The 12,500-nt window shown below is 35.4% G+C and overlaps 1 pseudogene; it reads left to right on the forward strand.

The window, feature by feature from the left end:
• The window catches only part of LOC136833055 (metabotropic glutamate receptor 4-like), a 259,896-nt pseudogene that overhangs the window by 210,911 nt on the left and 36,485 nt on the right, over positions 1-12,500 (forward strand).

Consider the following 12,500-nt stretch of genomic DNA (forward strand, 5'->3'; position numbering starts at 1 on the left):
ACTATAGCTATAAATGTTTAAAAACATCAATCTATTTAGAATGAAATTTTGACAGGACAACTAAAAATGTTTAAAAATCTTAATCTATTATTAGTGAAAATTTTACACTACAATACACATGACTAAAAAATCAAATTATTATATATCAAATTTATGAATTTATAAACGTAGCAAGATAACTACTCTTCAAACGGAATGAGGGAAAGCAAAAATTGATGTACAGCATACACAGAATATCTTCATCCTGGCCGCTGGTGTGTCAACAAGCAAGACTGTGCTTCAAAGAGCTTGTTTAAACTTTGCCTGCAGTCAGTGCAAGCAATGACTTCAGATCCGCCTGCGTAAGATTCTGTGCTAATATAGAAAAACCCTCTGGAATTCTTGACGCTTTAATGCGTCTGGTGCTTGCGTGATATGCTTGTTGATGTGCGGGTTATATATGTATGTATGTATATATATATATATGCTACAATAAGACTGTGAAATCAGAGATTTCACGAAATCCCTGAAATTTTCAGGGAATTCGTGAAATCACCAATTCACTTAGGAAGATTTGATCCCCATGGGTAAGCTCTAAACACGGCGAAACAATGATTCATCTACACTGTTTCGCCGTGTTTAGTAATTAGTTAGTATTAAACAAAACAGTGTAGATGAACTGTTTCGCCGCGTTAGTACTAATTCCTCGGGGATCAAATGTCCCTAAAGAATTGGTGATCTCACGACTTCCCGAAAATCCCTGGTTTCACAGTCTTACTGTAACATATATATGTACGAGTATACACACACACACATATATATATACATACACATAGACACACATACATATATACGTGTGTGAGAGTGTGCGTGTGTATTTGTGCGATAATTTCAAAGGGCTTGTTTTAAACTGATTTTTTAAATATATTTGTTTTCCAATTTGCTCTTTCTTTCAAGTTTCAAAGTTTAATACTGATCTGTTATCAGCATAGATTCATCTTCCTATAGATATCAGATATAGCTTAAATTTACATAATATTTGGAGGTCATTGTTAAAAATGGGGTAACAACTTCACCCCAAAAAATTCGATTCAACAGAACCTCGTTATGAGTTGCTGTGAGCTGCAAAAGTTCATAAACGAGAACCCATAAAAGAGTGTGAGGCAAAAAATATAATTAATGAAACATTAAATGATGAAAACACACGATCAACAGGCAGTGCAAAATTGGTCTGTGGTTTGCAATTAGAGTTGCAAATGCACTAGCGCTTATTATGGAGCGCTAATAGCATTTAACGGTCTTTTGAGTCCAATTTAACACACAACTAATGTAGCCGGGATGAACAGAGAGAGAGAGAGAGAGAGAGAGAGAGAGAGAGAGAGAGAGAGAGAGAGGAGGCTAGAGAGAGAGAGAGAGAGATGCCCACCTGTGCTTTAACGTTTTATTTCAGGCAATGAGAGAGAGAGAGAGAGAGAGAGAGAGAGAGAGAGAGAGAGAGAGAGAGAGAGAGAGGCAAAGGGATGTTAGGTGGAGGCTATGCTTGTGCTTTTAATTTCTATTTGTGTGTAAAAGTAAAAGAGAGAGAGAGAGAGAGAGAGAGAGAGAGAGAGAGAGAGAGAGAGAGAGAGGTTATGAGAAGATTAAGCTTGTACTTTTAATGTTTCTATTTGCACTGTAAGAGAGAGAGAGAGAGAGAGAGAGAGAGAGAGAGAGAGAGAGAGAGAGAGAGAGAGAGAGAGAGAGAGAGAGAGGTTATATTTGTACATTTTTCTCGAATTGCAGTCTCATGCAATGTGGATAAGCGATTTCAAATATTATTATTATTGTTATTATTATTATTATTATTATTATCATTATTATTATTGTTAAGGCTAACAAATTCACAATGTCGTGAAAAACTGTTGTATAATAAAAGCCCAACATTATGTAAATAAATTGTCTTAATTTTAACAGAATAAACAAAGACCTTCAAATGTTTTCGTTAAATTTCATAAATATTAAAATTTATTTGCATAACTGTAATTATTATTATTATTATTATTATTATTATTATTATTATTATTATTATTATTATTATTATTATTATTATTATTATTATCCACTGTGGTGTAAATTTAAATATATATTAGAAATGTATATTTACCTGTTCGATTCCCCTTCTCGACAATAATAATAATAATAATTATAATTATTTTTATTTTTATTTTTATAATAATAATTATTATTAGAAGCCCAATGTTGAATTGCAAGCTTCCACCTCGGACGACCTTGAAAGTAACATACTTGTCACAACGAAAAGTCTTCTTGTACTTTATTTAATCGTAAATATCATCAATCGATATCGGCCACGTTACCATGGCAACGGGGAAGACGCGTTACGCGACCATTCTGTGACCATTTCTCCAGTTGCTTTCACAGAGGTTTCTGGACCTGAGATATTTCGTATTTCTCTTCGTTGCCTTTCTATTTTCTTTTTTATTTATTTTTATGGCAATTTTCTAAAGCTGTATTTATGATATCGACCTCGGTGCTTTTTTCTTCACTTATTTGATTTAAAGGATTTTCTTTGTTATATCTAATATGTTGTGGTATTGGACATTTAAAGGAATCAATGGAGGAAAGACTTGTTTTTAAATGTTTCTTTTGGTTGGTTATATTGTTTATCTAGAATATATATATATATATATATATATATATATATATATATATATGCATATATATATATAATGTATATATATATATATATATATATATATTTCATATATGTATATATAAATATATGCATATATATGCATACACATAATATATATATATATAGTATATATATATATATATATATATATATATATATATATATACACACATATATATACACTGCATATACAGTATACTTGTATGTATATATATATATAATATATATATATATATATATATATATATATATATATATATATATATATATATATATATATATATATATATATATATATATATATATATATATATATATATATTTGCACTAATCATGCAATTTCTTGATTTTTTAATGTAAGGCAGAGGTGCTGACTCTATGAATAACCTTATGTCTTCAAGAAGAAGGGTTCCGTTAATCCTTAAATTGCAAGAAAGTGAAATAGCCTTCATAAATGACAAAGAGCAGCAATTTCAAAACAAGTAAGCGTAACATTAACTGCATAAGTAATTTTATAGCTGATACAGGAGTCTACTTATGCGTGAGTTCTAACAATAACATAAGCAGAAAATCTTTCGCAAAATTTTAGCGAAGAATGACGTCAGCGAAAGACGTTACGACTTTTAACAGATCTGCGTGCTTGGATGGAAAGGTTTGTTTCAGATTAGGTCAAGTGGCCACGTGGATACTGACAGGTGGTGGTGAAGTTTTTACGATTCTAAGTCCAAATCAACACCCCAAAATAAAGCAGTTGCATCTAGCGAAAAATAATGCCTACGACTTGGCTGCTGTTAGCTTCGCTTGGTCCAAAATCATTCTTTAGTTTTCTGTAAAAATAAAACTATTGAGATGGCTTTGTCTGTCCGTCCCCACTTTTTCTGCCAGCCCTCAGATCTTAAAAACTACTGAGGCTAGACGGCTGCAAACTAGTATTTTGATCATCCACCCTCCAATCATCAAATACCAAACTGCAGCCCTCTAGCCTCAGTAGTTTTTATTCTATCTAAGATTAAGGTTACCATGGATCGTGTGTCTGGCACCGCTAAAGGTGCCAGCCGCCGACGAATCTTCCCTTGATCGCATCTGGGGAGCAAAGTTATCTCAGTTTAACCATACCACTGAGCTGATTAACAGCCCCCCTAGGGCTGGCCCGAAGATTAGACTTATTTCACGTGGCTAAGAACCACCTGGTCACCTAGCAACGGGACCTACAGCTTATTGTGGAATCCGAACCACATTATGACGAGAAATGAATTTCTATCACCAGAAATAAATTCCTCTAATTCTTCACTGGTCGGTCGAAGAATCGAACGCTGGGCCAACAGCGTGCTAGGCGAGAGCTCTACCCACCTTCTCCAATGAAGAACTATCAACTGAGCGTTGCTCGGTCGTGGCTGAGAGTTTAATATTGCAGCAAATCGAGAGTTTCATACAGCATTATGCGCTGTACAGAAAACTCGATTGCGCCGGAGAAACTTCGGCGCATTTTTTATTTGTTTATAAATTATTACCAAATTACATGTAATTTCGATAAGAATCGTTCTAAGAAATTTTGACTTATAGCATGGGTTCTAATGCAACCGAGTGTCATGCAACAGCCGAATATAAATATTATTATTATTATTATTATTATTATTATTATTATTATTATTATTATTATCAGAAGATGAACTCTATTCATATGAAACGAGCCCACAGGGGACATACACTTGAAATTCAAGCCTCCACACGATATGGAGTTCATTTGAAAGAAGTAACAGAAGGTAACAGGGAATAAAGAAAGAAGAGATCAGTTATTTTATTATAAAAGAACAAATAAATTTACATATTATATATATATACTATATATATATATATATATATATATAAATATAATATATATATAAATATATATATGTAAATATAAATATATATATATATATATATATATATATATATATATATATATTATATATATATATAATCTCGATGAAAGTCTGTCAACAGATCGCAATTAGCGAAGGTAGTACGGTGTTAACGTCGAGACATTAACCTATCACAACCAATTATGGCAAGTGCACCCCATTCGAGAGACTGCCATCCTTATAATCAACGTAATGGGACTGTACATAAAGAGAGGAATATTATTTCTCTTCGCCTTCCCCAGATTAAGTGACTTACGTCCTCTCTCGCCACTCGGCTTGTCCTCATTATCGTAAATTTTACGTAGTCGCTGGAGTGAGTTGTTGGGACATTATAACAGTGGCAAAAACAGTGGTTAAAACAAGCCCTGAAAATATTTTTTATTGGGGATTATACAATATGTGCGTGAGAGAGAGAGAGAGAGAGAGAGAGAGAGAGAGAGAGAGAGAGAGAGAGAGAGAGAGAGAGAGAGAGAGAGAGAGAGAGAGCTCCTTTGATTCCTTTGAAAACGTTGGTTACACTGAGCACTGCAAATTATTTTACTAGGATTAAGAGAGAGAGAGAGAGAGAGAGAGAGAGAGAGAGAGAGAGAGAGAGAGAGAGAGAGAGATACTAGCTAGTTATTCATTATTTCGATGGGTTTGAGAGAGAGAGAGAGAGAGATGCTAGTTAGTTATTCATTATTTTGAGAGAGAGAGAGAGAGAGAGGAGGAGAGAGAGATGCTAGTTAGTTATTCATTATTTTGAGAGAGAGAGAGAGAGAGAGAGAGAGAGAGAGAGAGAGAGAGAGAGAGAGAGATGATAGCTCGTTATTCATTATTTCGATGGGCTTGAGAGAGAGAGAGAGAGAGAGAGAGAGAGAGAGAGAGAGAGAGAGAGAGAGAGAGAGAGAGAGATGATAGCTAGTTATTCATTATTTTGAGGGCTTGAGAGAGAGAGAGAGAGAGAGAGAGAGAGAGAGAGAGAGAGAGAGAGAGAGAGAGATGATGGTAGTTAGTTATTCATTATTTTGATGGGCTTGAGAGAGAGAGAGAGAGAGAGAGAGAGAGAGAGAGAGAGAGAGAGAGAGAGAGAGAGAGAGAGATGATAGCTATTATTCATTATTTGATGGGCTTTGAGAGAGAGAGAGAGAGAGAGAGAGAGAGAGAGAGAGAGAGAGAGAGAGAGAGAGAGAGAGAGAGATTATTCATTATTTTGAGAGAGAGGAGAGAGAGAGAGAGAGAGAGAGATGAGCTAGTTATTCATTATTTCTGATGGGCTTGAGAGAGAGAGAGAGAGAGAGAGAGAGAGAGAGAGAGAGAGAGAGAGAGAGAGAGAGAGAGAGAGAGAGCGAGAGATGATAGCTTTATTCATTATTTTTGAGAGAGAGAGAGAGAGAGAGAGAGAGAGAGAGAGAGAGAGAGAGAGAGAGAGAGAGAGAGAGAGAGAGAGAGATGATAGCTAGTTATTCATTATTTGATGGGCTTGAGAGAGAGAGAGAGAGAGGAGAGAGAGAGAGAGAGAGAGAGAGAGAGAGAGAGATGCTAGCTAGTTATTCATTATTTTGAGAGGGAGAGAGAGAGAGAGATGATATCTGATTCATTATTTCTGATGAGAGAGAGAGAGAGAGAGAGAGAGAGAGAGAGAGAGAGAGAGAGAGAGAGAGAGATGATAGCTAGTTATTCATTATTTCGATGGGCTTGAGAGAGAGAGAGAGAGAGAGAGAGAGAGAGAGAGAGAGAGAGAGAGAGATACTGGCTAGTTTTTAATTTATTAGATGGGCTTCAGAGCGAGAGGGAGAGAGAGAGAGAGAGAATTCTACTGAACCCTTTCATTCACCTTTCTCTTCGTCCATTCCTTCATGTGATCGAGTATTGAAGCCTTTCTACTCTCCATTCGTTCCTCTCCCTCGGTTTCATCAACCCTACAATATTCCTTCCATTTTCTCTCCCCTTCACAATTTTCCATTCTTTTTTTCCTCTACCTTTTCCTTTCCATTGTATCCTTCTTGCCATTTAGACTTATGTGAATAAGTCTAAATGGAAATATGGAAATAATAAATGATAAATTGCTGAACAAGTTTATGAATAATAATAAACATTATTGAACGGGTTGATGAACGATATATAAACTTTACTGAACAAGCTGATGAACAATATATGAACATTACTGAAGAAGTTGATAAATATCTAAATAAACATTTCAACTAACAATACTTTATAGCCATTAAATTTCAGATCATTATCGATATCGAACCTGTCTTCAATGAAGGTTGTGGGCGCTACCAATGGACCCACACGGGTCAATCGGCAGCACCCTGGCCTTTTCATTCTGAGAGATCAGTTCGATCCTGATGTCAGTCTGAAATTTATTTGTGGGAAACACGGATTCCTGTGTTTATCAGTTCCACCATATTCTTCCAAATAAAAATGTTGTAATTCATATTCCTCCTTCATTTATATGTTTTTGTTTTATCCTGGGTTACATTTTAAATACGCAAAGACACCGTATGTTAATATATATCGCTTCTTTGGAAAAAAGGGTAAAATATTACAGTTGCTGAAAACAGCCATAACAGAGAACCCCAACACCAAATTCATTCCTGCTCTCTGCTGACCTCTCCTGAACTCAGGTATATCGGTTTTATTTTGTATTCCTTTTCACTTATTTATCTATCGCCTTATTCTATAAAGTTATCTCTCTCTCTCTCTCTCTCTCTCTCTCTGCAGATATCTCATGAATTCAGGCGTATCGGTTTTATTTTCTATTCCCTCATATTTATTTACTTATTACCTTATCCTATAACTTATCTCTCTCTCTCTGCAGACATTTCATGAATTCAGGTGTGTATCGATTTTATTTTCTATTCCCTCATATTTATTTATTTATTCATTACCTTATCCTATGACTTGACTTGTCTCTCTCTCTCTCTCTCTCTCTCTCTCTCTCTCTCTGCAAGTTCCTCGTTGGACGAGTCGGTAGAGTTCTCGGCTAGCACTCTGCTACACCCGAGTTCGAGTCTCCAGCCGGCTAATGAAGAATTAGACGAATTTATTTCTGGTGATAGAAATTCATTTCGGTATAATGTGGTTCGGATTCCACAATTAGTTGTAGGTACTTGCTGTTAGGTAACCAATTGGTTCTAGCCACGTAAAATAAGTCTAATCCTTCACAGCCCTAGGAGAGCTAGTTAATCAGCCTCTCTCTCTCTCTCTCTGCAGACATCTCTGAATTCAGATGTATAGATTTTATTTTCCATTGAATCATATTTATTTATTTATTTATTCATCACCTTATCCTATAGCTTCTCTCTCTCTCTCTTCTCTCTCTCTCTCTCTCTCTCTCTGCAGGCTGATTTCACTTTGGAACACTCTTGGGTTTATAGTCTGCTGACTCTGTCCATAACAAGGGGTTTCAGCTGATGATTTCAAGTAGCAGCAGGAGAAGAAGGAACTTGTAAATATACCACTCCTTAACATACCACTCTGGAATCAACGAAGTCCAAATGTGGAAAAACAAAAGCAGAAAGTGGATTCTATGGTTTGCCTGCAGAGAGAGAGAGAGAGAGAGAGAGAGAGAGAGAGAGAGAGAGAGAGAGAGAGAGAGAGAGAGAGAGCCCAAAGTAGACAGGACAGGATAGCTGACATCCACAAAATACGCGAATTTTAAGCGCAATTTTACAAATCCCAGTAGGAGTCTCCTTAAGAATTCAGACAAAAAACGCAGAGTTAAGTCCAGCTTAACAAGTCCCTGGCAAGAGCCTCGCTCTGTTGATCAGGTAAAATATAAATATTCGATAAAATTCGACTGCAGTACTTGTAAACATGCAACACTGTATTCCTTCGTGGTCATTAAAAGTATCATGTCACGCGTGGCAAATGAGAGAAATGGAGAGAGTTAGTAGCCAAAATGTAAAGTAGAATAATTATGACAATTTAGTCCATAAATTACGCCTCATTACACTAGCCATTAAGTGGGAGGTGCGTGTAAGATATTACATTCGAGAAAAACTGAATAAAAAGCTAAAAATTTATGATAATTCTAATCTCGTCAACGTGTCATTATTGCTTGAATGATATTAATGAGAACTTTTTCGAGGTCCAATAGATAGACAAATATATCTTAGAAGCTTGCATCCCAGATTCACGGAGCAGATATCTTTCAATATATTTGTATAAATATAAAAGAAATGGAATTAATGATTAATTTTAAGACAAATCCCAAGCGCTGGGGCCTATGACGAGGTCATTCGGCGGTGAAACGGAAACTTGAGAGTAAAATGGTTTGAAAGTTGCAACAAGGAGGAAAGAAAGTTCTCAGCTTCACTACGAAACAACTGTTACGAGAGGGTTGCGGAAAGTAAGATGAAAGAAAGAAAACATGAACTGAGGTACAGTCAAAGAAATGACAAGGGTTCCTTATCAGTCCTTCTCCTGTTGTGTTTTACTTTCTTAATCAGATTATCAGTACGGAAATTACTGTTTTACTGTTCTCCATCAATCTTGCCTGGGGGCGAACATCAAAGGCCTCACTGTAATGACCTTCGGTTTGGAAAGAAAAATAACAACCCTTTGGTACTGCCGAAGCAATCAAGTTGACCAATCGCTACGATCAGTGGTGGTCGAAAGCCTACAAAGTTAGCCTCCACAGCACGGAAAGTCCTTCTGGGAGCAACAGAAAACGGAGAGAATGAACGAAACATATCGTTCAAAGAAAAACAACAAAGGAACGAGGACTTACAAAGGAAAAACAACAACAAAGAACAAAAAAAAAAATTAAAGAAACGGTACATGGCCAATAAAGTCAGTATACAGCTCGTCTTCTTGAACTTATGAGCATCTGCATCAGTGATATCAGAAGTACATTCCATAATTTGACCAAATGAGGCTTGAAAGATTTCTGGTACCGGGAAGTGGCGATATCTGGCACCCATTAGCTACAATGGCACCTCTTCAAGACTTTTATTACGGCTCTGGTTAATTTCTGCCCCCTTCCATTCAGACTTTTGTACGATATAGAAATCCTTACAACCAATGCGTAGGCTCTAACAACGTTAGATGGTGCCGTGCAATTGGAATTCGAGAAGTTCAAGCGAAGATGCAATCGTATTACTACCCTAGTACTCTTCTCCTTGCATTTTAATAGATTTTTATGTTTATTAATTTTTAAATTTATTCTTATTTTTAATAAGTGAGATCTCTTCTTTCTGTATTCCCCTTTACCTCCTCTTACTTCTTCCTAATGAACACCATAATATTCTTTGGAAGCTTGTGGTGGGCTTATTCCATATTCAAGCGCCACGGGAAAGATAAGTCTAATTATTTAAACACCACAGATAACTAAACCTCCTTTCATTAAACCTTTCACTTTTTCTCTCTGTTCTCAGGTTCCATCAGCAACATCGACGACGGCGAATATAAGTGTCGAGACGGGTCATCGCCTGAGGTCAGGAATAAAGTCATATCAGGGGTCGTCGGAGCAGCTTCGTCTGTGACCTCTATCCAAGTCGCTAATCTCCTCAGGCTTTTCAAGATACCACAGGTGAGTGGGGAGTGAGATGCTCCTTTTTATTTTTGTTATAACTGAGTTTTCTTTGTAAAAATAGCACTCAAATTTACTGAATGCAAGCTTAAATTTTCAGGTAGTATTTAAACAAATTATATATATACATACACACACACATATATAAATATATATATATATATATATATATATATATATATATATATAAATATATATATATATATATATATATATATATATATATATATATATATATATATATATGATATATATATGCATATATATGTACATGTGAGTGTATATATAAAAAGCATTTATTTGCATACATACATATATTTGAGTACATACATATATATATACATACATATATATATATATATATATGATTATATATATATATATATATATATATATATATATATATATATATAATACCAATTCCACAGGCTAGGAAAAAAGGGAGAAAAAGATATTCCATAACCCTAGCCTAATCAATATGTTACGCTTTGAAGATGGAAGAGCGCCTACCCCCTGAAGAGAAGAGAAAGAGGAAATTGGGACAATAGTAGACATTGGGAGACTAAGAGGAGAAATGGGTAGTAAATGAACAGAAATATGAATTTTATCTTTTCGGGGAAACAGGCAGACAGACAGACAGACAGACAGAAACAAGAAAAAATGGGTTTTAAACCGTGACTGAAAAAATTAGAAAGGAATTTAAAAGTGACCAAATCTGATTGTCGTCTCAAGAACAGAGTTCCAGAAATATTTTATAGCCTCTAAATTCCATCATTCAGTAAATAAAACTATTTAAAAATGAATTTAAGTTTTGAATGACAGATTAACAACTCTCCGTGTTAAAGTTGTTTGGTAAGAAAAAAGAATACTGTAAATACAACCATTTAATGAAAAAAAAAATGTTTTCAATATAGATTTAAGCTTTAAATGCAATATAAACGATTATACCTGGAAAAAGTTGTATGGCAATAAAAAAAAAATAATGAAAACATAATAATTTAGAAAAACTTTAACAAATAAATTTAAGATTTGAATGAAATGTAAACGACTCTACGTGGGAAAGTTGTATGGCAAGAAAAATAATACTGCAAAAATAAAAGGAAAGAGATTAAAAACTCATTTAAAATGAGAATGAATAAAATACTATTTAATTTTTAGAGCCGTTTCGTGATTTACTTAACAGAAATCAGAAATTATTTATGCAATTCCCCTAACATTTCATATAACAGTCATCGATAACATAATCAAACCTTATCATCCACAGATTCTTATTTAAATAAGATCTGTTTCTTCATTTAATGGATAATGAGCGAATTAATAAATAATTTATATTCTCTAAAGTCATCCTAATATTATTCTTTGCACTTGCCCCTGTAAGGGGGTAGTGCTGTCAGTGTATCTCACGCGGTGCACCGTAGGCATTACTTAAAGTTCCTTGCAGAGACCCTTCCTTTTATTGTACCTTTGTTCTTATTCTCCTTCTTCCATCTTACTTTCTCCAACCCTCACCTGACAATTGCTTCATAGTGCAACTGTGAGATTTTCCCTCCTGTTACACCTTTCAAACCCTCTTTACTGTCAATTTCTCTTTAAGCCCTGAATGACCTCAACATAGGTCCCAGCGCTTGGTCTTTGGCCTAAATTTCATATTCATATTCCAGATAGTTTTCTCCCTTACCTGATCTCATCTAAATTAACATTAATTAACATTCTTCTCCCCCTCCTCCTCCACAGGTGAGCTTCTTCTCAACGTCTCCGGAACTGAGCAATAAACAGAGGTTCGAATACTTCTCTCGAACCATCCCTTCGGACCACTACCAAGTCAAGGCCATGGTCGAGATCGTCAAATTGCTCAACTGGTCGTATATTTCCATCATCTACGAGGAATCGAACTACGGCATCAAGGTAAGGAGAAAGTTCTCTCGATGACTTGCGGACTTACAATCGTTTTAAGGTTGAGAGGGACTGCAAACAGTTTGGAGGGACTGACAATCAGTTTGAAGGGGTGTGGAGGGATGTTTCCAATCCACCAGTCTCAATCTCGCGACTTACTTCCTTACTTACGGGCCCTTAAGCGTTGGTACAAGTTTGCAGGGATTGGTAAAGTTGAAAGGGAGAAGTTGTATGAAGGAATCCGGGTATTTGGTAGAAGAAATTCGTCCGGATGACTTCTGGGGGAAATATACCAGAAAAGTTTTGTGACTTTTTATGAAGCACTTATATTCTGAGATTGTGTTCTTGTCGTAAGAGATGTGATTTCAAAGCCATGTTTTCTACCTTTATTTTTCTCGTGCGTGTGTATTTCACTTACTTTTACATAACTGAAATTTTATTTCCGAAACAAACTTTTAGTAATATCATACATGAAGTGGAAAAGCTCTTCAAAAATCAGCTTTGTTAAATCTTT

This window comes from Macrobrachium rosenbergii, chromosome 51, assembly GCF_040412425.1.
Source record: "Macrobrachium rosenbergii isolate ZJJX-2024 chromosome 51, ASM4041242v1, whole genome shotgun sequence".
NCBI lineage: Eukaryota > Metazoa > Arthropoda > Malacostraca > Decapoda > Palaemonidae > Macrobrachium > Macrobrachium rosenbergii.